The 26,970-nt window shown below is 35.8% G+C and overlaps 1 long non-coding RNA gene across 1 annotated transcript in view; it reads right to left on the reverse strand.

Annotated features, from left to right (window-relative positions):
* Nucleotides 1-26,729, reverse strand: part of LOC125612882 — an 83,280-nt gene extending 56,551 nt beyond the window's left edge. The window contains exons 1-2 of the long non-coding RNA XR_007343365.1: nt 26,597-26,729; nt 19,870-19,939 (exon numbers count right to left, since the gene is read on the reverse strand). This is a non-coding gene — a long non-coding RNA (uncharacterized LOC125612882). The remainder of the gene's footprint in view (nt 1-19,869; nt 19,940-26,596) is intronic.
* Between the last annotated feature and the right edge of the window lie 241 nt (nt 26,730-26,970).

Here is a 26,970-nt window from a genome sequence, read left to right on the forward strand (position 1 = left end):
GTGGGGGGTGATGGCTAGGGAAGAATAGAGTTACTTTAGATTAGGTAGACGGGAGTGAAGGGAGGGGTGGGGGCAAGGGAGTAAGAAGCATAGTAGAATAAATCAGACATTATTACCCTATGTACATATATAACTATACGACCAATGGAATTCTACATCATGTATAACAAGAATATAAACTACACTCCATTATATATGATATATCAAAGTGCATTCTACTGTCATGTATAACTAATTAAAACAAATTTTTAAAAAATTTAAAAATACTTAAATGACATTACTTTAGCCTTCTATGTTTACCATGTGTTGTGCATTTTTAAACATCTAGAGAGACTAGATGTTTCCAACAAGGACTAAAGTTTCCCATTATAATGCAGTAGCACTGAATAGACTTACTGCACACACTTACTTAAGAAAAGCTAGTCGTCGAAGCAAAACAAAACAAAGCAAAAACCTTTTTAAAAGGCTAGAATTTGAAAGTGTCTTCCAAACAGGAACATTCTGGCTCAAATCCTCTCTCATCTCTTCTCAACCCAGGGCTTCCATATGCATCTGTCATATTTAGAGATGACTACCAATTTCACTTCCTAAATGATTTTAAGAATAGTCTTTCCTATAAATTTTAACACAAATGTACTCAGTGTGTTAGTTTACTAATTCTACTTTTGTCGTACCCTGGCAAACTCTTTAATATCTAGATAGATTGGATGTAAACTAGGTCTCATTTATCCTTCATAGAGACTATTGACACAGCCCCGTGGAACGAAACTCATAGACATAAAAGGTGGTGGTCAATATTTCTTCACAGAAAACGCACTGGTATAAAGCCCTTTGCATTTTCTTTTCCTCTTGCCTCCCTGAACCAGCACACATATAACGTGTACTGCTCAGTGAAGTGTTTTCATCATTCCATTTTCAAAAGACAGTATTTCATTATGAATTTTAACAAAAAGATATCTACAAAATGTTTTATTTACCACCTCTACTTTTTTCTTTTGTATCAGGGATTGAACCCAGGGGTGTTTAACTACTGAGCCACATCCCCACCCCTTTTTATTTTACTTATTTTTTAAAATTTTGAGACAGGTTCTCTCCAAGTTGCTTAGAGCCTTACTATGTTGCCCAAACCAGCTTCAAGCCTGTGATCCTCCTGCCTCAGTTTCCCAAGCCACTGGGATCACAGGTGTGCACCACCAAGCTTAACTCTACTTTTAACATAATTTGTACACTTCTAAACAACTAGAAAGACTAGATGTTTCAAATAAAAACTTAAGTTTGTCAACTATGTACCTAGTAGTATTGAATAAACTACACACATGTAACAGTGGTTATATCTAAAAGTTTCTTCTAAGAAGGATCATTCTGGCATAGAATCTTTCATTTCTCCCATTTCCTTTTCTCTATGTCACATGTGATACAGGCACATGTGTCACTCAGATGTGATGTTACAATTTCACTTCCAAAAGTCTTTTTCAGAAGACTGCCTTTCTGTAAATTTTAACACAAAGTTTACAAAATGTGTAGGTTTACTAATTCTACTTTTGTCATAATATATTGGCAACATATTTACTATCTAGTGACTAATATGATAAAGTTAGGACTCTTTGTCCAGTATATATGCAATATATCCAGTAGAGCAAAGTTAAATGAAATGCACGTTATAGGGCAATGGGTAAGCTGAAATTTTCTAGCACACTCTTAACAAACACCTTTTGCAACTTCTTTCCTTCCACTTCCTTCAAACCAATAAACAAGTATAGACAGAGCACTATTCGGATGTGGTTTAACAATTCCAAGCCCAGTATTTCCCATCAGTTTTTAAAAGCTATTTACAAAAATTTTATTCTACCACTTCTACTTTTAAATATGTCAAACACTTTTATAGAAGGACTAGATATTCCCCATAAGAACTTGTCCACCTGCACACAGCACTGGTAAATAATGGTTATAATCTGAGGTATCTTTTAATATTATTATTTTGCCCTTGAACCTTTCCCTCCTCACTTCCTTCTCTCTACTTTCAGTCCAGTGGACAAGTACAGGCATATGTAATGCTTAGAGATGGTTGAACAAATCCATACCCAGAATTCATTTACAGAGGACAAGCCTTCCTATGACTTTCAATGCAAATTGTACAAAATGTGCTAATTTTACTAACTACTTGGTCATACACTAGCAACCTCTTTCATATCTAGAGACTAGATATTGTGAAACTGGGACTCATTTGTCCATTATGTTTATTATATACATAGCAAAATTAAACGCTCAAAACAGAAAACTGATGTCTGAAAATGTCCAAGAATGAACACACATTTTACTTTTTGCAATTGCTTTCCTCCCACCTCCTTCACATCACTGAACAGGTACAGACAGTACTACACTGCTCACAGAGATATAGTACCATTCACATAAGACAATATTTTATATGAATTTTAGCAAAAAGATATTTACAAAGTGATATTTTACTATGTCTATATTTAATATACATTGGGCACTTCTAAACATCTAGACTAGATGTTTCAAGTAAGGGCTCCTTTTCTTCACTATGTATATGACAGTCTTGAATAAACTGCACACATGTAACAATAGTTCTAATTTGAAAATGTCTTCTAAACATGAGCATTCTGGCCCTTCACCAACCTAGTGGGCTATACTGCTCAATTGTTTCAGAAGACAATCTTTACTAGGGATTGTAACACAAAACATATAAAATTTGTTTACTAATTTTACTTCTGTCATACACTGGCAACCTCTTTAACGTCTAGAAACACTAGATGTTGATTAGGACTCATTTATTCTTTAGATACATCATGTACACATCAAAGTAAAACAACATGCATAGACTAAGGGAAATGAGAAAGCTGAAATTTTCTAGCACACTCTTAACAAAATACCTTTTGCAACTTCTTCCCTCCCACTTCCCTCAACCCAATAAACAAGTACAGACAGACCACTTATTCAGAGGTGGTTTAACAATTTCAAGAACAGTATTTCCCATCAGTTTTTAAAAGCTATTTACAAAAAGTTTTATTCTACTACTAAGGACTACTTACACTAAGGACTAAAGATATGGAAAGAGAATTTTTTAAAAATGGTCACTCTTGCCTCATTATAAGCACACTGGAATGGCGCTCCAGAGGCCCAGTGCACAAATGTCTACGCCTCAACAGGGGTTTTGGTTATTGCCCCCCTCCCCAAAATTATTTCATAAGAATTTTAACAAAAAGAAATTTACAAAATGTGTTATATTTTACTACTTCTATTTTTAACATATATCAGGCACTCTAAAACATCTAGAAGGGCTAGATTTTTTTTTAAAAAAGTACTTAGCATTTTCAACTGTATATACAGTAATGAGGAATAAAATGCACACACAAAACAATACTTACAATATGAAAGACGTCTTTTACCTATATCGAGTCCGGCCCAGGACCTCCTTCTTCTTTTCCTAGTCAAAGTCCTTTCCCTGTTCTCTAACCCTCTGAGCAACCCTAACAATTCCATTTCAAAATCACTTCCAGAAGACATTTCTGATTTTTTAAAACAAGGTGCATTTATAAGAGGTGTTATTTTCTAACTCTATCACATGTGACAACCTCTTTACATCTAGCGTGTCCAGGTGGAGCAAAAGTTTTACGTGTGTGTGTGTGTGTGTGTGTGTGTGTGTGTGTGTGTGTGTGTGTGTAAGCTCAGCGTAGCTTTTGCACTTTGCAGACAGAGGCCTCTGCGCAGGCCAGTCACTCTTCCCACAGGGCGGGGGCACTTCCGGTTGGCCTATGTGTACTTCCTCCCCAGGTCTCCCCTGGTGGAAGAAAACCCGCTGCCCAGGCCTCAGTCAGCTCCCCCGCTGGCTTCCGAGCTATGTCGCATTTCGAGAAGGTCAAAGCCTCTGTCAGTCCTTGGGGACAACTGGAGGCCCCACACACCGTAAGGAGCAGTACGCAGGCCCCATCTGCAGGCTCCATGTCTAATGGCGGCCGAGCTAGGCTTGCTCTCTCCCCTCAGGCCCTTGAACCTACTCTCCTCGCCAGGCCTCACCAGTCACTTCCAGAAGGCATCATGTCCTCAGCTGCAGCCTTGCCCGGTCTGGACTGGACCCAGCAGCCCGCGAGTGCGGGCTCTGACACGCTGCCATGCTGCCATTGGGTCACCCAAGCGGGAGAGTCCTGTTGTCCTGGTCAGTGTGGAGCCTCGGTGGGGCCCAGGGCCTGCAGAGAGGTAGGAGGCCTGCACTTGGTCCAGCTCCCAAGCCTGGCTAGGACCCTGTGGGCCCGCAAGCTGGCAGTGCCCTGCCTCCCACCATCTCCTGCCAGAATCCAAGTATGGCTACTCTTGCGCCTTTGGCCATTATTAGGTAAAATAAGGTCACCTGCAACCCAGCCCAGTGCTACCACCATGATGGTTGATCTGCAGACCAAGACAGCGCCACAGGACTCAGGGGCCTTTGGAGTACACGGTGTGCATATGTAGTAGGATCAAGACACCACCAAAATGAACACAATTTAAACTTACTGTTTCTTGAAATTTCTATTTAATTTATTTGAACATGGTTGATCCTGTATAAACCACACAACATGAAATCATGGATAAGGCAGAAACTATTGTATTGATATGTTTCCAAGGATCAAAGTGACTAATAAAATCAACCAACTAGTAACTTTCTCATTCTTCCACGTAATATGATGCAAAAAGGGAATCCAAAAGCTTCATTCATTAACGTAAATATGGGGTCACATTATGGCATGATCTACTCTCCATACCAGATTTATCCAGTTCGGTCCCAGATAACTTCATTTGATGGTGGTCATCTATTTGTGTTTAAATTAATATTAAACACTGTGGCCATTGCCTGTGGCTCACTGTGACTCCCAATGCCACAGTGCTATTAGTTGTTGGCCCCAGTTCATCAGCTATCAGCCTAATCTGGAGAGTTTGGTTGATATTATTAGTCATATACATTAGAGGACCGACTCTCAGCTTCATGCTTCCCCAGATGAGGCTGCCACCATTTCACAGCCCAGTTTTTGCCCTCCCTCCTGTTTAATTTTTCTTGCCTATCATCCCCAAACAGGCATTTTCACCTGTTTAGGTTAAAGATCAAATTCTGGTCAAAGGACAGAGCAAATCTCATAATTCAAATTTTTTTATCATGCCATGTATTATATTCTTATTTTAATATAGAGAAAACTATTTCACTAAGGGGAAAACTACCGACAGAGGGGCAGTTAACTTTATAAAGGCTGAGCTCCTAATGCTTGAGGTACACAGTAGTCATCATTGTATCAGTGTGTCAGATTATACATTGCACATCTGACTTCCCATTAATCAGAGGGTGGGTTATGGTGCTAAGCCATGGAGACAGGTGTGCAAGAGCATAGCTGACCTGCCTTCACATACAGATCTCAAGCACCATGAATCAAATAGAGGTATAAAGCATCTGGTGGAAATCATTTTAAAAATGATTAATTTTCTAAAGTCTCCCTGCTTCAGCTCCTAGGAAGAATTTGCTATTGGGAAAATCTTTATATACAGACTTAAGCTCCTGATTAGTGAAGGTTACATTAAGGTATATTTTATCCTTAAGTAAATATTCTGGGCTCTTTGATTTGAAACCAGCAAAAATAATATTTCTTTTTCTGCTGCTACTTCTTCTGACTGGTTAGAGATTTAATCTTAATAGCTCTATTGCTGGGAGAGAACACAGCATAGGAGAAGCTTATTTTTCTGCTTTATTTATTTATTTATTTGGACTAAATAATAGAATGTAAATTGATAGTGCTGATCCGTTTTTCTCACCATTACTATGAATGAGTATCAGGAGCATGTATTTATATTTCTCTACCAAAACTACTCAAAATGAGAAAGACCAAATCCAAGAGCTTGACAAGTGTGTGTCTGGTCAATTTGTGTTCTTTTCTATTCCCTCTGTGCTCCTGGATACTACATCAATTATGTGGTGATGTAGTTTGAAGGTATCCCAGGAGTAAATTTAGATGATTATGGTAGCTAAAGACAGACAATATTGGGGGCGATACTAACTTAATATTCTTAAAACTCATAATAATGACTTTGTCTTTGCTTGTATAATGAGGTAAAATTTTTCTGTATGATTAATTCTAGCCAACACTTTTTCTAAACACCAGTAAATTCCAGAACAGAGTGGTAGGTCTAAGAAAACCTCATATGTAGACATAACTAATATAGTAATTGTATAAGGTCACCTGAAGAAACAAGACATTCACAACAGTAAAATAGAAGGAATGTACAGATTAGGAGAAAAGTATATGAGAAATATTAATAATTTATTGACATAAATACAGCAAGCTTATGCCTTAGAAATTGAATATATATATTGATTTTATGCATATTTGTCCTTTATCCTTTCTTCCTTCTCTATGAGTTTTGTTCTTTCTTTTCTTTCTCTTCCAGAATACTGATAAAGTAGTCTAAAAAACTAACTTCAAATGTGCAAAAATCAGTATTCTGATATATATCCTAAAATTTAAAGAAGTAAATTATTTAGGGAGACAACATATAAGAAAACATACATTATTACATATTCAAAAAATATCCATGTTAATCCTATATTAAAGTGTTATTTTAAACAAATGATTATCAATCTTTTGTATATATTTTATTAAGCATTTACTATGTGCCACATTGCTGCTATGTTTATTTCTTCCATTGCATAAGTTATATATCATCTTTTAGGCATGATAAAATGTAGATTGAAGCTCAGTAAATTTTTAAAGAGTTTATTTTCTTAAATAGCAATTCATGAATTGGGAAGCTTCAAGCCAGACGTGAACCTCTAACAAGACGAAGGAAGGGGGAGGTTACTATGGAATGCACAAGGAAGTAAAACAAAGAAAATATTTGATTGAAAATACAATTTGCCTTATTTTGTCTATCTTTTTGGAAGATCACTAGTCCTATAATTATAAATTAATTGTTTCAAATTGGTTGAGTTTAAGTTTTTTTTTTTTTCTTTAATAAAGTCCCTTGCAAGATCAGTCTCAAGTTGTTTTGCTTATGTTTGCAAATGGTACAAGGTTAAGGTCACTTATGAGACCTAACCAGTTTTGTGTGCTCAGGGATTCTTCAGACCCAGTCTCCATTTTATTGTAGTTTAACAGGCATTCCTTTTCCTGTAAACAAAGAGGGTCTTAAAGGAAAGGTTTCATTGGGGAGGCAACCATGGCAGTCTTATATGTTATTTCCCAGGTGAAGAAAGGGAAGAAAGCCTCTCAAAGCCACAGATGAGGAAACTGCAATAGGAAGAGAAAATGAAAAAGCAGATTTGAATGGAGGAGTCTCTGAAGATGTTGAGCTCTCTTATCTCTACCAAGATCATCTTGATTTCTAGAAGGCAAAGGACTGTGCATATGCACTTGGTGAATTCTCAATAAATTCTAATTTTACCTTTCAAATATATTTTATTACTATTCCCTCTGCTCTTTTCAATCTCTACTTTTGATGCATTAGGTCATTGCCTCATGTGGAAAATTTCAATAATCTACATAATAGTTTTCCTGTTTTCTACATTTAACCTTCAATCTAACCCCCATATGATTCATCCCCTGCCTACTCCTTCATTATCTCCTCAGATTGAAAACTTTATAATTGATTTACATAGCCACTATGTTCCCTGAACACCCAATTCCAATTCTGTGACATCCTCCTCATAACATTAGTCTTTTTTCTCTTTGTTGAAATGACCTTGTATACCTGGAAAAACAAATCTGACTTATACTTCAAGATTCATTTCAAGGTTTCCTCTATGGAATTGCTTTACAGAATTGTTTTGAATCTACCCAGAATGAACAGCTCTCTTCCGTTTGCTGGCATTGGATCTTGAAAAAATACTATTAAGTGAATTTCACAGTGCATTATTACAACTTGGACATTAATTCATTTCCTTTACTAGGCTGGAAGTTTCTGGAGAAAGGGATGTCCCCTTTGGCTTCATATCTTTAGAATGCATAAACATAGGCTCAATAAATATTATTAAATCAATTTTTGTTGAAAACTGAGTGGATAATATATGCTTGAGTGACAAGAGACTAACAAGGGCCAAAAGAACATTATTTCCCCTATTAGATATTATAATCGGTGACAAAGAAGTTTATCTGTAGACAGCATGAATCCACAGAACCCTGTGCCTCCTGATATGCTATGGCTAGCAGTGTGACACGAAGTATCTTGGGAAATTCCAGCAAGATGAGATACTAGCCTCTTATACTTCTAGAAATGCACACAGACTACCACCACGTTGTCTAAAATCAACAATGAAACCCCAAGCATGAATATTGCTCAGTGGAATGGTATGGTTAGGTCGAGAACAGAGTTCAGATGGAAAAAAAAATCTAAAAATAATGGCCTGGGAAGTAACTACTCTTCTAAGATAAAATTGTTTCAGAAGGATTTTGCTTACATCCAGCAACATCTAGAATTGACATTGGGTAGAGCATCTAACTTTCCACCTAGAACAGGGTTTCTGTAAAGATGCTGATCCAGATTTGATTTGAGTACTTCTAAGAATGAGAATCTTTATTTTGAAGGAAACCATTTTAATTTTGGAGTATTTGTGGTGAGCTGCAATCTGCCTTTAGTCACTGACTTTGGTTCTTTTTCCTGGAGCAACACAGAATGCATCTAGTTGTTTTTCTGCATGGAAACTTTTCATGTATTTGAATACAGCTATCATTGTTTCCCCCAAAGCTTCCTTTCCCCAAGATTATAAACACTCTATTTCATATAATAAATCCTTATTTGATGTTGGTTTAAAACCTTTGGGGTCTCTTTAGTCATATTCCACTAGATACACTCCGGTTTGATGCTCAAATGTCAATGTATATGACAAGTGTATATAAGCACAGCAGCTTACAAGGAAAAACTTCTCACTGTGCCTGCAATATGCTTTTTTATTAAAATCAAATATTATACCCAGTGAATAAAAAGATCAGAAAACTAGATGTTAGGAATTGTTCTTGGGGCTGGGATAGAAAGGTGAGTAAACTTAGCTCAAATTAAAAATACCCTCTCAATAAATTATTATCTAGATACTATAATTGAGATATAAACAAAATATGATCATCAAAAATAACTAATATTTTAAGTTTTTAGACAATTGAAGATCTGTTTATTTCAGATTACTTGATATTCATCAATTCTAAAGCTGTGATGTTGATTTTTAAAAGTTTCAATGTTGGATTGCATACGTATCTTTTCTGATTTCATCATGCTGATTTTATTATAACTCCAGCATAGCCAGTTCTTTAAAAATTTTATCCTGTCATCAAGTATGTCAGTTTTCTTTTCTAAGCCTTGGTTCACCTCTCTAAGTTTGATAACAACAGGAAAATTGACTGGTTTTTTACATTAACAAAATTATTTGTGTTCTGTATTTCCAACAGAAATATGTGTTGTGGAATTTGGGTAATGGGAAGTGGAATGGCATATATTTAGAAAAGAGAATTTATTCCAGCCCGGACAAATATAGAAACTTGGAATTCGACCCACAGTGACTCATAAAAATTTCAGAGGTTTCCCATCTGCTGACAGCCATGTGGTTTTAGCTATTGGCATAGGTGAAGTAAGGGCCTGAGAAATAGAGAAAAAGGTATCAAGGACTGATTTTTTTCATGCCAGTTTCTTATGACAAAAAAAAAAAACATATCACAAATTGAAAGACCATCTTAGGTCTAGCTCCCAGTGTGGCTTAGAGTGCACTTATATCAATCAGACTCTCTTTTTGCTTGAGTTACATCTTCCTAGAGAGGTCTTCACTGACTAACCTATAGAAATAGTAGCACAACTGCCACTGTGTGAGTTCCATTCCTCTGTTTCATGTGTCCTGTGGCTCTCATCACCACTGGACATACCACATATTTCCTAGTTGTTCTCAGGCTGTCTTCATCTCTTACAATGACATGCATAAGTCTATAAGGTCTATTCAAGAACAGACTTCGGTGTATTTATTTATTGTGGTATACACACTGCTTTAAACAGAAAGTGGCATTAAAACACTTTCTATGTGCTCAATAAACATTTGTTGAATCAATGAATGAATTTGAAGCAAAGTTGTTATAAATTATTCATATACTTCATTGGCAAAGAGTTTTTTCCTTTAAAAAAATGACTGATAGAAACAACTGAGAAAATCATGTTTGTTTGATCCTTCTTAAAAAAATTAATTATGTGAAGAATTTTGAGCTTCTCTAAATAAAAGAACTTATAAATGCATGCTAGTGTTATTTAGCAATGTGAGGGAAAGAGTTTATGAAATAATAATGACAACTACATGACTCCAAATACTAAGTAATGGAATAACTGCTTAACATATATTTTGTCGTTAAGCATCATAACATTTCTGTAAAGTATATTTGATGGTGCATCTCATTTTTACAGAAACAGAGGCCCAAAGGACATCAGTCATTTGTCAAGGACCATTGCCTGAAAGGGCCAGAGTTCAAAACTGTGTCCACTAAAACTCCTTTCACTTTTCATCATTTTCTCACAAGTAATAAACAAATAAGTCTTCCTTTATTAAACTTCCTAGTGTACTCAATGCATAGCTGGGGAATTTTAAAGTCAAGTGGGGCTTTTCTGAGACACTGATCAGGAGTCTTGTAATGTGTATAACTGTACACTCAAAACAGCTATTCTTAGAGTAGGAACCACCAAAATGGCACCTTGATATATTTTACTTCCTGCTTTTTTCAAATCAAATTTGCCAAGAAAATCAGGTAAAGTGATATTTTTGAGGCAGTCAGCATTCTTTACATCTGAAAGTTATGTTTCTATCATATTCATTACCCCCTCAATGGAGAATTTTACAATCCAAATGAGAGAGGTGTGTGAAAGAAAGTTTGCATTTTTCTCTGGATGGCAATTTTGTTAGCTCAGGTAAACTACACAGCTTGCTCTTCAGACTTTGTTTGAATTCTGAAACTCCAACAGAATTCATTTCCTTCCAGGGGTTGCCAGGAGGAAGAGAGGGGTTGCCCATAAACCAGACAGATATCATTGGGAAGGGACAGAAAACAGGCAAGTACTGTGACATGAGCCCTTTGCAGAGCTATTCTTGCAGCTTTGTTTGTTCTCAGTTGCCTAATATCAGGACTTAAGATATCTGAACTTTAGGGAGCCATTAGACATCTACCTGTTCCTGTACCTCTAATACACAGCATGATTATTGGTTTCACTCTCCTAAACTTAGTTTAAATGTATGTGTCTGCACTTGTGTGAAGGTCATTTTTTCATTATTTGGAAGATACTCTTTCCTGGCTCACATGTTCAAACATCATGTGTTTCCTTTCAGCACCACTTACAAACAGAAATAAAATGGATGAGAAGGAAGTATGAAAAAATTAACACTCAGCAAAGGCCACTCCAAGGTGCAATTCCTAACACGGTGTCTGCAGCATTGCCTTTGGAGGGCCCTTCCCTATCAACAGTTATGAAGGATGAGCGGGTTCTTAGAACAGCTGCTGCACCTTCTTCATCTCTTTTAGTAGACTTAAAAGTATCTAATCTTAAAAAGACTTGAATTTCTTCCTGACAGACATCTCCGATTCTTATCTTAGTCATGACAAGGATTAGTTCTGAGTTATACTCCAACAAGAGTCCCGGTAGAGGTTGGTGCACTTGCAAGATTTATTTAAAAAAAAAAAAAGGTGATGTTATTATTTGTATATAGATAAAGCAAAAGCAAAATAAGACGAACTCCCTTGTAGGATTTCAGTCTCAGATCTTAATCTGCTTTGGAGGCATCCAATGCAAAAAATATGATGGTTACCACTACAGACTCATTCAATTTCTTCTCATCTAAGCAGAAGGCATAGAGAAGGGTGCTCAGAACTCCTATTTCCTAAATGACCATTGCCATCTCCAAAGCTATGCAGTAGAGGATCATATTGCTTCAGAACCTCAAAGCTTTATCATTAGGCAAAGTCATCACAAGAGCCATATTTCTCCAATCCCAGGTCAGAGGGATAAGTTGTAATCATAGACACTTACCAAATACTATATTTCTTCCTTCAATGAAAGATGAAAGATAAAAATAGCAATAATGATGATGATGATAAAATATTCAGTGAATAGATTATTTAAAACTTTTATCTCTTTTTTCATCCCAGGGTTTGAACCCAGGGGCACTTAACCACTCAGCCACATTGCAACCCCGCACACACTTTTTTTTTTTTTTGAGACAAGGTCTTGCTATATTACTTAGGGCCTTGCTAAGTTGCTTAGGCTGGCTTTGAACTTGAGATTCTCCTGCCTCAGCCTCCCGAGTCACTGGGATTGCATGAGTGTGCCACCATACCCTGCTAAGTCTTTTATCTTGAGTCACAAAATAAAAGATTATTAAATTCCTCCTGTGTGGGGGGGCATTACATGAAATTCCAGGAGTGATACAAATGTGAAATTAACACAGTTCCTTCTCCTTAAAAAGTTTTAATTTGTTGTAGAGAAGGCAGATATAGAAAAAAGAATTGCCAGAATAATCTCTCACCCAAATATGTAATTTCTCGATCATGTCTGTGAAAGTTCTTCACATACCCACAATTTCTTCTGGGAGAAATTGAGCACTTTGTCCTGGCAAACAAGGTCATTTGTACCCTGTCCAGTCCAACCTGCCTCTCAATGGCATCTTTCTCTATGTTCTACCTGCCATCCAATGCTCCAGCATCAGCCGTCTGCACATACTCTTTCCAGCTATGCACAGTGTTTTCCATCTCTGTGCTCCCTTTCATCTAGAGTGCCCTTTGGTAATTTATTTTAGTTTTCTAGTTGGTTTTTAAAGACTTAGTTTAAGCATTCTTCTAGAAGTTTTTGCTGAGTTTCTTGCATAATCTTGAACAATCATTTTTCAAAATTCCCACCAAACCGTTACTTCTATAAGGAATTTTCAAGAAATGTATTGCAAGTCACTGTGCTTATACTAGAATATATACTTCTTGGGGATGACAAATTCTAATGTCTCTGTTTCCATAGTATGGATCCCAATGCATTTTATCTCATTGCCCTTAAAAATGCTGTTACATAGGTTAATAAATGAAAAAAAAAAAAGATGATGTAAAATATTTTAGAAAATGGGGGGAAATGTTGCAAGAAAAATGCTAGGGACGTTTTTAAATGTTAGAAGGAAGAGTGAATTCCTAATATGCTATCAATCAATGAAGGCAGAGTTGCACAGGTGACTCTCAGCAGAACCCTGAAGGATGGGTCAGATTCAAGAGTGAAGAAAATTTTTTAAGGATGAAGATTCTACTGAATAAAGACCTTTAAAATAGGGCCTAAAAATGCAATTAAAGGTAAGTTATGGAATATTAAACCTATCATAAAAATGGTGGACTTTATTTTTATTTTGAAGATAATTGGGAACCCCTGACAGCTCATGGGAAGGAGAATTAGGTAGTACAGTGCTTATTTTAGAAACATAATTGTCTCAGCAATGAGAAAGATGTTTTAAAATTTAGTCTCTTAGAAATCCAAGGAAGAAACTACTACAAGAAGAATGGTACTTTTTGTGAATTTGAATGAGAATTGAGAAAAACGCCTTTTGTTGACTTAGGAAGAGCAGAATGGTGGAGGAGAGGACTAATATGCCATCAAGGATAATGGAAGAGAGCAAAGGGCTTGAGATCGCAAACAAAGTGAGATAACTGGCCTTGGAAATTACTGTAGTTGTCTTTCTCCTGGAAAAGAGATAAAGAGGAGCAAAGAGGAGAAAAGAGTTGGAGATTTGGGACTTCTCTGAGATAAAGCATGGTGAAGAAGATTTGATATTAATAAATTCATTTAGGACATTTTTGTTGCTTTTTACTTAAGACCAGGCAAGGTGTTGGGATGATTGTAGGGAGAGTGAAGGATGTGTCGAATAGAGTAGGGAAGGTCTAGAACAGTGCTGTAAGAAATAAGAAAGGCAGCCATCCAGTGTGCGATGAAGAACTGAGAAGACAAGTGAGGTCATGCCTGAAATATCACAACATGAATTTTGGTTGTTTTTGTGAAGGCAACTGATATGGTTGTAGTTATCTACTGCTGGCTAGCAAGCCACTCCAAGTTTAGTGGCTTAAAACAGCAGCAATTTCACTATGCTCATGATCAGTGGGTCAGAAATTAGAGCAGGGCATTTCTGGGTTATTCTGTTCCATGTTGTAGTGCCTAGGATCACATCATAGTATTCTGATGGTTCTCAGAACCATCAGAAATGTGACAAATGGTGACAAAATATCTCAGGTAATCAAATTACCGGAAGGGAAAGCCTTTTTTTGACCCATAATTTCACAGATTTTAAGACCATGATTGCTAAACCCTATTCTTTCAGTCCTGTGGCAAAACAAAACATCATGGTAGGGAAGCTGCTCACCTTATGGCAGCTGAGAAGCAAAGAGGGAAACATGAAGGAACTGGGTTCCCAATAGCTCTCCTAAGAACATGCTCCCAATGACCTAACATCCTCCGACTAGGTCTTACATCTTCAAGGTTCTTCCACCTTCCCAAAACATCAAATTGAGGATCACACTTTTAGCACAAGGGAATATTCAAGATTCAAGCTATAGAATTCCATTTCCCTCTCCTTATACTCTTGAAATTTTTCACATGAACCTTCCATCCAAACCTACAGACTTCTAACATGGTGACTCAGAGAGAACAACCCTGGCACCAGAAACCAACACACCAGCAGCTAAAGTACACATAGTTTCAAGGGGAGGGGACCTACATCCCACTTCTTAATGGAAGAAGTGACACAGTAATTTTGCTAGTGTCATTTTTTTTTTGGTAGTGTTAACCATTTTCCAACAAGTTTATTTTCTGTTTTCTGTCATCCCTACCAGAATGTAGATCAGGAAGTTTGTTTTGTTTAGTTTTAGTTTTTTTTTCCTAAGAGTCTGAAACACAGTAGACAATACATATTTCTTAAATGAATGAGAGCAGAAAGAATGAGGAGTGGATAATATGGGCATAAAGTGCCTGTTGTCGTGATAACCCAGGAAGATGGTGTAGTACCCCCAGAGACCACAGGCTAATGGTTCCCTGTTCATGTATGAGGTTAAAGCACTTCCCATCAGTAACAGTGGCCTAGAAAGGTTGTGGTTAAGGGTATGGTTTCACCTCCACTGATCAGGGAATATTTCAGAATATTTGTGCATATATTTGTTTATTTGCACCGGAAGCACTCCTTCAGTTAAATCAGTGCATCTGACAAGTGATTAATTAATCATAAAGTTTTAAAGTGTCATCATTTACATTTCATAGACTAGCTTTGGGGCTGGTCAAAATAAATTACATTTTGACTCGACTTTTTCTTTTTTTTAAACATGAAAGCTAATTTTTTTTTCAAATAAAACAAAGGGAAAAAATCACCTTAAATGAGAATAAAGGCATTTCTAACATTAACTAAGTGCACATAAGTAACAAGTGAATTGATGTAATAATCTAATGATTCCCTAAAAGCTATTAAGTTTGATTAATAGTAGCACTATTAATCCAAGTATAAGTGGCTAGTGGCACATGAACCCTTGGGGACTTCTTATAGGAAAGTTACTTTAGCTACAAAAAGGTGCCATAGATATCATCATGGTAAAAAGTCATTCAAATAAAAAAGAATGTATTTCTGGAGATTTAAACTATAGAAAGGTACATTTTGCAATTAGTTCTTAAAAGCCTCTGATGATTAAAATGTAGTGTCTCTTTAAAAAAATACCCTAAGTATGTGTTAATAATTGAACTTAAACTAAAATTATAACTCCATTGTTCAAAATACTTCCAAATACTTTTCTTTCTCTTCTTTTATTAAATTCCATATAAAAATGGGAAGACTTTTAAAAAGTTTTATCACTATCATACACATACATTCTTATAACATTGGACAAATACGATTCTTAAACGGACACCCTTACATATTCTATATTCTGATTCATTCTGTTCCCAAACTATATAGAGGTCAAATCCAATATACTTTTTTAAATATTCAAATTTTTAAAATTGAATAGTTTATATATGGAGGATGCTATGAAGATAGTAGATAGGTTGTATCTATAAATATAACATCCATAGATAAGATAACATAGGCCTAAAATGGTGCTGGGATGTTAAAATGTAAAGGGCTTTCAAAATTTTAGTTGTGTGTCTATTTTCTTATTTTTAGCATAACTACCTAAAGGATCTCCCTATTAAAATTTCAAACAGTCTAAAAAGTTAATGGCTTAATCTCAATCCAACCCAGAGTCCTTTCTCAATGTTTGTATTTATGTCAAATAGACAACTCTTCCATGGTGCTGTAGTTTGGATCTGGAGTGTTTCCCAGGGAGAAGGTTCGGCTTACTGGAGTCTCAATCATTGAGAGCAAGCCTTGGAAGGGATTGTGGGACTCTGGCTTTTTCTTTGTTCCCTTTCTTTAATTTTCAGGTTTTGCTCTGCCACACGCTCCTGCCATGGTATGTTGCCTTACCACAGGCCCCAAAGCAACAAGGCCAATAAAACATAGACTAATACTGCTGAAACTGGGGGCCAAAATATGTATTTTCTAAGGCGGTTATCTCAGGTCGTTATAATGATAGAAAGCTAATTCACAAAGTGTTATCCTTTACTTCTCTCCAGTTACATAAACATGGTATCCCCATCTTGTCAGCTTGAACCTCAGATTCCAGCTCTTTCTGGGTCCTATCACCCAGATGAGAAATGGGAAAATAGTGGACAAATGCAAGTCTGAAGCAAACACCCTTACAGGCTCTGCATTCTGATTTGTTCTAGATTTCCAAACTGTAGCTCAATTCCTATCTGTTTTCCCCTCTCCATTCAAAAGTCCACTATCTTCATTGTTTTTTACTGCAGGTTAAAAAAAAAGCAATATATTTTTTTTCCATCTTCCTGATATTACTTTATTTATTTATTTATTTTGAATGCTGCTAAGGAACAGAATTTGGTAAAGCAGTACCTTTTCTCCAAGTAATAATAATGGCTTCTCTTGTTCACACCCTTCTGTGCCTCGCACCAAAGCAGAAGTGACACAACCAGTTAGTCAAAAAGTTTGGAAGAACTAGTTTGGAATTTGTAATTGATTAGTTCACAATTAAATAGCTAACAGAATTACATAGATTTATTTTATTTTATTTTTGAATTTTGATCCAGAAATCAGGATTCCACCTTTGCAATGTAGTATTAGCAAGTTTGAGTCTGATGCAAATATTAAAGGATGTGATGTAGTTTCTGGGTCACTAGAGCTTGTATCCAGGTATGATTTGTGATGATTTTAAATGTACATGTTTGTGAAATTAGTAGAGGCATTTGAAAGTGAAGCAGCATCCTGGTCCTCACTGTGCATTTATATAAGAATAAAAGTCTTATTATAATTTAATATAATATATAATTTAATATAATTATAATTTCTATAAAAGAAATTAGATGTACAAGGTATCTGGGAAACTTTATTTACTTATTTTTTAAACATTTATTTTTTAGTTATAGGTGGACACAATATCTTTATTTTACTGTTATGTGGTGCTGAGGATCGAACCCAGCGCCTCACGCATGCCAGACAAGCGCTCTACCTCTGAGCCACAACCCCAACCCGGGAAACTTTATTTTTATCAGTCATCAAGATATCCCTTCTCAAGTAACTGGGGTAGATTTCTTCTTGGCTCCCAAAATATTAAGCTTACAACTTTAGTCTGTACTTATTTAGTTAGTTAGTTAGTTGTAGTTGGACATGATACTTTTCTTTCTTTCTTTATTTATTTTTATGTGGTGCTGAGGATCAAACCCAGCACCTCTCACATGCCAGTAGAGTGCTCTACCACTGAGCTACAACCCCAGCCCCAGTCTGTATTTCTGTTAATGCTATGACTCTTTATTTGACATACTACTTCACATTTTCTCCATCTAATCAAATCTTCTTTTTCTACTTTGTATTTATTTCCAAATGCTGCCAAACTGAGTTCCAATTCTATTTCACCTATGAAGCCATCTTCAACTTTTTTTGTCATACTAACCTATCTCTCTGTACTAGCAGTGAAAAATGGAGATACCATATGCTTGGTTTCATAAGTAAAGAATATTGACCATTTTAATTGATTTTATGTCCTACAAGTGACCTAGTATAGTGCTAAGAGCAATAAATAACCTTTGGATGATTGTCTTCACAAAAATTCAATTTTTTTCCAAGAAATTATTGAGCGTTGGGGAATACAAAAATTTCTTTTTTAAAGAAAATGACAGAAATAAATATTACAAACATGAAACAACTGAATGGAAAACCTGAGAGTGATATTGGATATCATCTCATTTGGCCTTCACATTTAATTGAAGAAGGAAATATAAGCAGAGTAATTAGGTAATTTGCATAAAGCTATGGAGTAAACTAGTAACAAATACAAAACTACAACTCAGGACTTTAAACCCCTTTAATGTTTGTTGTTAAACTGGACTATAGTATATGTTGTAGCATATACTATGAACTTCAATATTGAATAGAATGTTTTAATTATACTTGTCTTTTGAGATTATATTCAGGACTACTTTCTTATAAGATGCAAAATGAATTGTCTATACTGTGAGTGACATTGCTGGTGAACTATCTAATATGCATTTCCCTTTCTTCCTTTAATCTTTCTGTGTCTCTCCCCTTCCCTTTCTCTCTCATACTCAAATGCATGGTTATGTTACAGTTAAGATCTAACACCTCCAGTCATCTTGTATAGAATAGTCATTTGGTGTTTCTTCTCACTAATGAGATCATTTAAAACTCCTGAAAAATTATTACCTTTCCAAATAAAAAGAAAAAAAAACTTTACATAAAAAAAGATTTGTAGATCTTTATTCCTTTGCCTTTTCTGTGCCTGGAATGTAGATATGTTGCTGACTATGTAGCAGCTATCTTGTGATCATTAGGATGAAATCCACAACCAAATCTTAGGAATGGGGTGATAGAAGGAGCAAGGTGTCCTTGATAACATTGTTAAGGAGCTGGCTCTCCTGGGGCAATTTCAGGCTTTTAAGTGAGAACTAAAAATCTCCAATTTATTTAATTCATTAGTTTTAAGTTTTCTGTTACTAATACTTAAATAATCCTTCCCTAAGATAGTATCACAAAATGTTAAAATGCAGTTGAGCGGCAAATTCAATCACAGTATTTGATCAGACACTTTTACAGTGACTTTGGTGTAATGGGATATTGCAATTCATGAAAGCATAACTTTCTAAAAGTGACTTAAATAATCTAGCAGCATTCTATATTCTGTAAATAGATTATTTTATTTCATTGTCAAACTTGTATGGGGGGGTTCATTGGCATCCTTATTTGTATAGACACAAAAGAAAGTTGAGAGGTTAATTGTCTTGCTATTGTCACATAGTAAAAGGTGAAAATCCTTGTGATGCCAATGATTGTGTTTTGTTCATCTGTCACATCACATAATAAACCACATCACATAACAAACCAGGAGAAATGAAGCTCTGTGAGTCAGTTTATTGCTTTATAATAAGACAGTTGAGTAACAGCCTTGTGTTCTTCTCCAGAAATAAAATACTAAAGCCATAGTAAAAACATGTTACATGGACCATCTATATGTAATCCAGAGAGAGAATAAGTTAAAGTTGTGCAATTCTAAAATTGTTAATTTAGTCATTTCACAGAGAATTAATTGTAGAACTGATTCTATTTTTTGCTCTGCTTTTAAACCTGGTCTACTTCCAGGTATAACTATATGCCCCAAACTTAAAAAAAGAAAAAAGAAAGAAATGAAAAGAAGTTATCCCTTAGCTTTTCAACACTTCAACACCACTGAAATGAAATCAACTGCTAGACATTCTTTCCTCCTCTGAAAATATCATTTAAGTTTGGATTCCAAATGTTCAAACCTGTAAGTCTTCCAGGTAACTCAAGATTTCTTATTCTTATTCTCTGTGGATTATTTTCTTCATTGTTAACCTAAGAAAACAAAGGGAAGCATGATAAAATGGAGCATTCATGGATTACAAAGATAAATATATGAGCTAATAAAACAAAAAATGGATACATCACTCAAATACCTACTAACAAAAACAATTTTTAAAAAGGTCATTATAAACCTGGTTGTACCTGCTCAACTGAATAAAGTAGTAATTGAAGTCAACCCTAAATATATTTCAAGATATAAAAAGATATCTTTCATTCTATTATAAAAACTAAAAAGCCTTTTTTTGACCCATAATTTCACAGATTTTAAGACCATGATTGCTAAACTAAGTAATTGATGAAATATTTTATCAGTCACAATAAAATGGAGTAACTTTATAACACCTATTAGATAAAAAATCCAGATTCAGGCTCAGTGTTTTGAATGAAAGCCATCAAAAAAATGCCCAAAGTTTATAATTTCAGAACAAGACTTTGGGAACATCCAAAGATTGTGAATTAAGTCTAAAACCAGTAACACTAATGACCAGTTTGTTTTAAATACACTATAAGAAGCTCCAGGTTTTAGTGGTTTTTCAGCATGGGGGATGAATTTGCATTGACTGTCAAAGCTTCCTTGTTATCACTTTCTCAAGAAGGAACCATTAAGAGTTGTAGGCTGGGGCTTGGACACAGACAAAATTCTGAAGCAGTTAAAGTTGCTTCTTAGTTCCCACAAAATTTGCTAATAGGAGGCAGAAAGAACGAGAGAGCAAGCATGCACTAAATGCCCTTTCCCTTTGGATTTGAGATCTGTATATATTTCAAGCAAAATGGGACTTATTGCTAATTTAAATAATTGAAACACAGCAAAATTTGGGCAAGAAATATTAGAGTCCTGGTTCCTTACAACTTCTCTTTTAAAGCTTTAATCTCTTTCATTTGCAGTAAGAATTCATAGCTTGCCAGCTCTCAGTGAATCTTGAATCTTGAGAGACTTGAGTTTTGTTCTTGGCATTGGAATGGCAAAATACATTTTACTACCCCTAATTATAAGAGTGCGAAGATTCTTGTCAGATCACTTTGAATATAAGGCAATTGTGCATGAATAGCAATTTCTGAGAACATGAATTCACAACTCTGATTCATTTCATTCTTCTGAGATGTGCGTCAGAGGGAAACATGGAACATGGAAGGAGTTAGCTAAAATAATAATGAGCAAGGCCTTGTAAAACAGCTACTTTGATTCTCCAGGACTGGCTGACTGTCTAGGGTATGACCTTGGGCAGTTTAAGAAGAAAGAAAATGAGATTTAAGCCAAAAGGTGGTGAAGAGAACAGGAAGAGAGAAGGGAAATAGTTCTTCATTTCTCAGGCTCAGTTGTGAATGCTCTTCAGAAACAAAAAGATTAGTTGCATGCTATTTTAATATGCAGGATTGGCACAATTTTTCATAGTATTATATGTGAGATTTCAATTTAATTTTTATTTTGCCCTGATGAGTTTGCAACTTAGTGTTATTTCCACACACATTAGAGAATGCAATGATCTGTCAGTTATAGGAACTGGAATAAAAATATTTTGACCCCTATCCATCCATAAATAAATTTATTAAATTCTTGATATCCTTAAATATTCATATCAGGGACAACTAGTTTAATTTGTCTTTTTGAAATCTTCTCAGACTTCATTTAAAAGGGCAGGGACTGTAAGAATTTATCTACCAAGCATTTTATGCATGACAAGTTTCTTGAAGAAGACTTAAGTTACAGCCTGATTCTTAAAAACATTTACCACCAGATGATTGCAAATTGCCTATATTTGAAAAAAAAAAAAGATTTGCATTTGATTCAAATTTAAAATAATGTTGAACTCTTCAACTTGCTGAGACAAATTCAGAAATGTAGAGTCTATAGAAAGAAGAAAAAAATCACTTTGAAATGAAATGTTTATCACTTCAAAGAAAAAAGTATATCAAATTTAATATAAATAAAAATGTCTGGTTTGTGTAGATAGCGCTGATTATTTCCATTATATGGTCAGTAGTAGTAAGAGAATTATTATGAGAAATGAATGAAAGTTACAATTTTAGCACATTTATATTTGTATTGCATCTTAACAGACAAATGTTAAATGAGAAGTTACGTTGCTTACTCTGAAGTTTTTCAACACAGATTCATTAAAAATAATGGTATGATATGTCTTCCCATCACACCCCTTCATTCCCCTACCCTGTGTTTCCCAGCTGCTCTGAACTGAGCAGCTTTTCTCCACCCCTTTGTCATGATGTTCTGCAACTTACATGTCTTCCCATTCTACTGCCAGTGCCCTAAATTAGGCCCATGCTATTTCCTGAAGGGTGCTGCAAATTCCCCAGTTCTGCTCAGGTGTTATCTTCCTATAACACAGAACGTTAACTGAATTCCTCATTTTCTCATTTCCCACTTGCATTCTCTTATGGGTTAGATTGTGTCCGTCCCAAAAAAATGCTTAAGTTCTAACCTTTAGTACCTATGAATATGAACTTATTTGGAAATAGGATCTGTCTTACTCTATTCCTGCTGCTATAATAAAATACTTTACAGTGGGAAATTTATAAATAACAAAAGATTATTTATAGTTCTGGAGATTGGTAAGTCTAGGATCAAGGTACAAGGAAATTACATCTCATCTGGTTGAGCGCTGTTTCTCATAAATGGCACCTTCTATGTGTCCTCACATAATGGAGAGTGTGAACAAACTCCCTGGGGCCTCTTCTTGTCAGACACTAATCCCTTTCATGAGGTGGAGAGACTTGATGACCTCATTGCCTTCCAAATGCCTCACCTCTTAATACTACTCACCTTGGGGGTTAGATTTCAATCTATAAACTTTGGTGGACACAAACAGTTATACTTTAACAGGGTCTTTGCAGATGATCAAGCTAAAATGAGATCATTAAAATGGACCCTAATCCAAATAACTATGTTCTTATAAAAAGGGAAATTTCAGACACAGAGATATGAATGCAGATAATACCAGTTGAAGACTGCTGTTATGCTGAAAAAAATTGAGGGGCTATGAGAAGGTAGGAAAGAGGCTGGAACAGATCCTTCCCCAGCACCTTCAGAAAGAACACAGTCCTGCCAACAACTTCATCTTGTTCTCCTATCAATAAATTGCTGATGTTTAAGCCACTTATTAATTCATGGATACTTTGTTACAGCACCTTAGCAAACCAATACAGAGTCCTCCCACCCATTCTATTTGCTTCTAACATTATCTTTCAAAAGCTCTATGTGGTTTTCCAATTTCCCAATAAGAAGAATGATGGCTCTGCACTACCTAGCATGCCTAGACTGGTGTCAGACACAGGTAGGTGCTCATAATTATTTGTTGAAAAAAATATAAATGACCAAACTAATTACCTATCATGCTAAGACAAATTACCTCATTCAAAGCATTAAGGAAAAAAATGCCATCTGGACTCAATCTGCTTTCTCAGTCTTATTTATTCCCATCTCTTACATGTATCATGCGTTATAATCAAACTTGGCTCTTAGGTACACATTTAAAACACCGAGTTCATGCATTTAAGCAAAAACATTTTTCTTTCCTCTGTGACAGGCCCTGTTTTATTCATTTAGCAATATTATCCAATCCTTGCCAGCCTAGCCTTCAAATTTCAACTGTTCACAAACTCTGCAAATTGATTGAGGCCCATCATGCCACCCACACACAATTCTGTGAGTTGTTTTAGACGTCTATATTCTTCTTTGAAATATAGATATCTGGAAACTAATTTTATGTCTAAAATTAAATGGTTATTTGACGATTGGTATTGTATTTAGTTCAGATGAGCACCTCATGTAGTATGTGTGAAAGTAATACACAGAGTAGACATTGAGGATGTATTCAGATTTAAGTAAAAGTACTGCAAAATCCAAATGTGAATCTAGCAGAATCCTTGCCAATTTACAGAAAATATAAAGAGATCTGATGATAGAGGCAGAAGTTGGAGTGATGGAGCCAAAGAATCCAGCAGTCAGTGGAAGCTGAAAAAGGGAAGGAAAAAGATTCTTCCTTAAAGCTTCCAGGATAATCACCTTGATTTCAGTTCCAAAAAAATAAAAAATAAAAAAAATCATTTAGAATTGTGGTTTCCAGAATTATAACAAACTTAAATTGTGTTATGTTCAGCATCTAGAATTATGGTAATTTGCTAGAGCAGCAATCAGAAACTAATATCAAAACTAAAAGTACTACTATTAGGTATGCAGCATTTTACAAAATGTTTTCTTGAGAAAAGTAATCTTGTGAAATGTTATGGGGAAAGGGTATTGCATTTATAATACTTTCGTGAAATACGGCATATACCTTTGTTATGGTTGGGACCTGGAGTGTCTCCCCCAAAAGCTCATTGTTTGAAAGCATGATGTCTCATTCAGTAAGGTTCAGAGGTGGGGCTTAGGCAAAGATGAGAGCTATAACCTCATCAGTGGACTAATCCATTCGATAGATTAAAAATTTGAATGGATTACAGGTGGTAATTGTAGGCAGATGACATGGCTGGAAGAAATAGGTTAAGGTCACTGGAGGCATGCCCTTGGGGACTCTATCTTGTCCCTGGTCCCCTATCATACCCCCTCATTGCCCCACCCTGTGTTTCCCAGCTTCCCAGCTGCTCTGATTGAGCAGCTTTTCTCCAGCCGTTTGCCATGATGTTCTGACTCACTTCAGATCTGGGGCAATAGTCAGCTGACCATGTTCTCAAATTCCAAATTCTTCTTCTAAGTTGTCCTGTCAGGTATTGTTGTTTTTTCCCCCCTAAAAAGCTGACTAACACAACCTCTTAGAGATTCAAAATTCAAATCAACATATGAAGTTCTAAGGAAGTTTAAAGTACAGAACCTATTTATCCCAGCAGTGAACAAAAATATTTGACCTTATAATCATCTGCTCTCTCTCTCTCTCTCTCTCTCTCTCACACACACACACACACACACACACACACACACACACACTAAATCATACTAAGCATCATTTATTAACATCTCACAAAAGCACATTGTAGATATTCTAATGTGAGCTAATTAGATCATTAGGCAAGTGTTTCTCACTGCTGCTCACAGAGGTACTTCCTTAGGATAGACTCAAATAATACTATATAAAACATAATTTTTAAGCCCTCAAATTTAAACTTATCCTAATAATTCACATCACACTTACCATGAACATACTCACCAAAGGGTAATAAATAGCATGTGATTTTCTAAATGATAAAAGTATTTTGACATTTGAAAACTCAGAGCTATGTATAATTAGGACGTTTAAGAAACCAAATTTTAAATCGTCCAGTTCAAGTGGCAGCATCAACAATTCTTCCCTGGCTTTCCCTGCTCACTTAAGAAGTTTCACAGACACCCATGAAGTGACTTCCTACACATCTCTTTTTGCTTCTCTAGTATGTAGTTTGCACAGACACTGGGAGCACAGCTGGGAGGAAGGTCTCTTCAAGCAGGAAAGTTTCTCTGTCTACTTGTGACAGACATTTAACTTTTTCTGAAGCTGAATTTTTGGATTCTAATTCATGGCAAACCACAAGGCAGGATTCTTTACAGCATCAGTCAGGTTATAATCCTATTTTTATTTTAGTCCTTTTAGTAGGAAATATCTAATCTGAAATACATGATTCTTATGCTATATGAATATTGATTAATTAATTCATTTCATGCTGCTGTTATTGATTGATTAATTATTATATGTAGGTTTCTGAGGTTACAATCAGAGGGAAAACAACAACAACAATAAACCATTGTCCCTGCCTACATCAATCTTTTAGTTCAGTGGAGGGGAGAGGCAGATATTAATCTCAAAATTAAATGATAAGTTGATTGGGCAAGACAGAAAATAAACCATAACTGGTAATTTAATTATAGCAGCTCTCATTCAAGTATCAGCTTATCTCTAAGTCAAATCATACACAGGATCAAACACAAATAGCTTTCTGGCAGAGAAAACTTATTAATATACAATACATATCCTTGCTTGTTTTGAAACAGGGGAACTACTCAGATTTCATACTGTGAAATGTAACAGGTCTGCACAAATTTTTTAGGTTTTTAAATAATCATTCACGATAGATTCATGAAAGAAGCAAACATAACAAAGCACACAGTAAAATTCTGGTGAATCAACAGAAAGCAAAATGTAGTATGTTGATTATAATTATGCAGGCTGAGATTAGGGTTTAGAGAGGCATTATTCGGCTTGAGTGCAGACTCAAGAGGTTACCCAAAACTTGGTAATTAAGGTAAATAATATTTTAATGCCTCATATTTTCAAAATAAAATTAATGCAAAGAATTTATGATAGACAAAATGTTAAAATTTTAAACAAAGACAGTGTTGTCCTAGGCATTTCCTTTTGCCATAGGCTGCAGCATGACTTGGCACAACACTGATAGTTAACCTTTCATTAGATCTGGTGTGCTGACTAATATCTGTCCCTCCACACTGATTCATTCTCCACCCTTATCCAACATACTTTGTGTTCTGAAAGGCTGACTTGTAGGGGATTCTCTTAATGGTCTCACTTGCTTTTAGACTTCTTGATTGGGCTCAGTGAATGGAAAATGTAGCCAAGTTATCAGAGGACACAAGAATAATGAATGGAATATTGATTCCCAGGTTCCCTTCCTAAGGAATGGGACAGAAATGGCTATGGCACCTACCAAAAACCGTGGTTCCTCTTCAACTTCCCCCTCTCCTGCAGCTTCCATTCCTTAACAGGGATATCCTGAGCCCAGAAGTGGTAATGGCTTTCTACAGTTACCAGGGTGCTTCAGCACCCCTCACTGGCTCTCATAGCCCTGCCCGTGCCTCTGTGAATAGACTTTCATAAACTGTCCTGCAGTACTCTCATTAAACAGGCCAAGAGATGATGAGTTTTGTAGTGCTGGATCAAGCCACATCTTATGCAATGCTAAAATACAAACTGTTTTAGCCAGCTTTTTTGCCACTGTGACTAAAAGGACCCAACCAGAGCAATTATGGAGGAGGAAACGTTTATTTAAGGGCTCCTGGTTTCAGAAGCCTCAGTCCATAA

The sequence above is a fragment of the Marmota marmota genome, unplaced genomic scaffold (assembly GCF_001458135.2).
Source record: "Marmota marmota marmota unplaced genomic scaffold, marMar, whole genome shotgun sequence".
In the NCBI taxonomy this organism is placed as follows: Eukaryota; Metazoa; Chordata; class Mammalia; order Rodentia; family Sciuridae; genus Marmota; species Marmota marmota.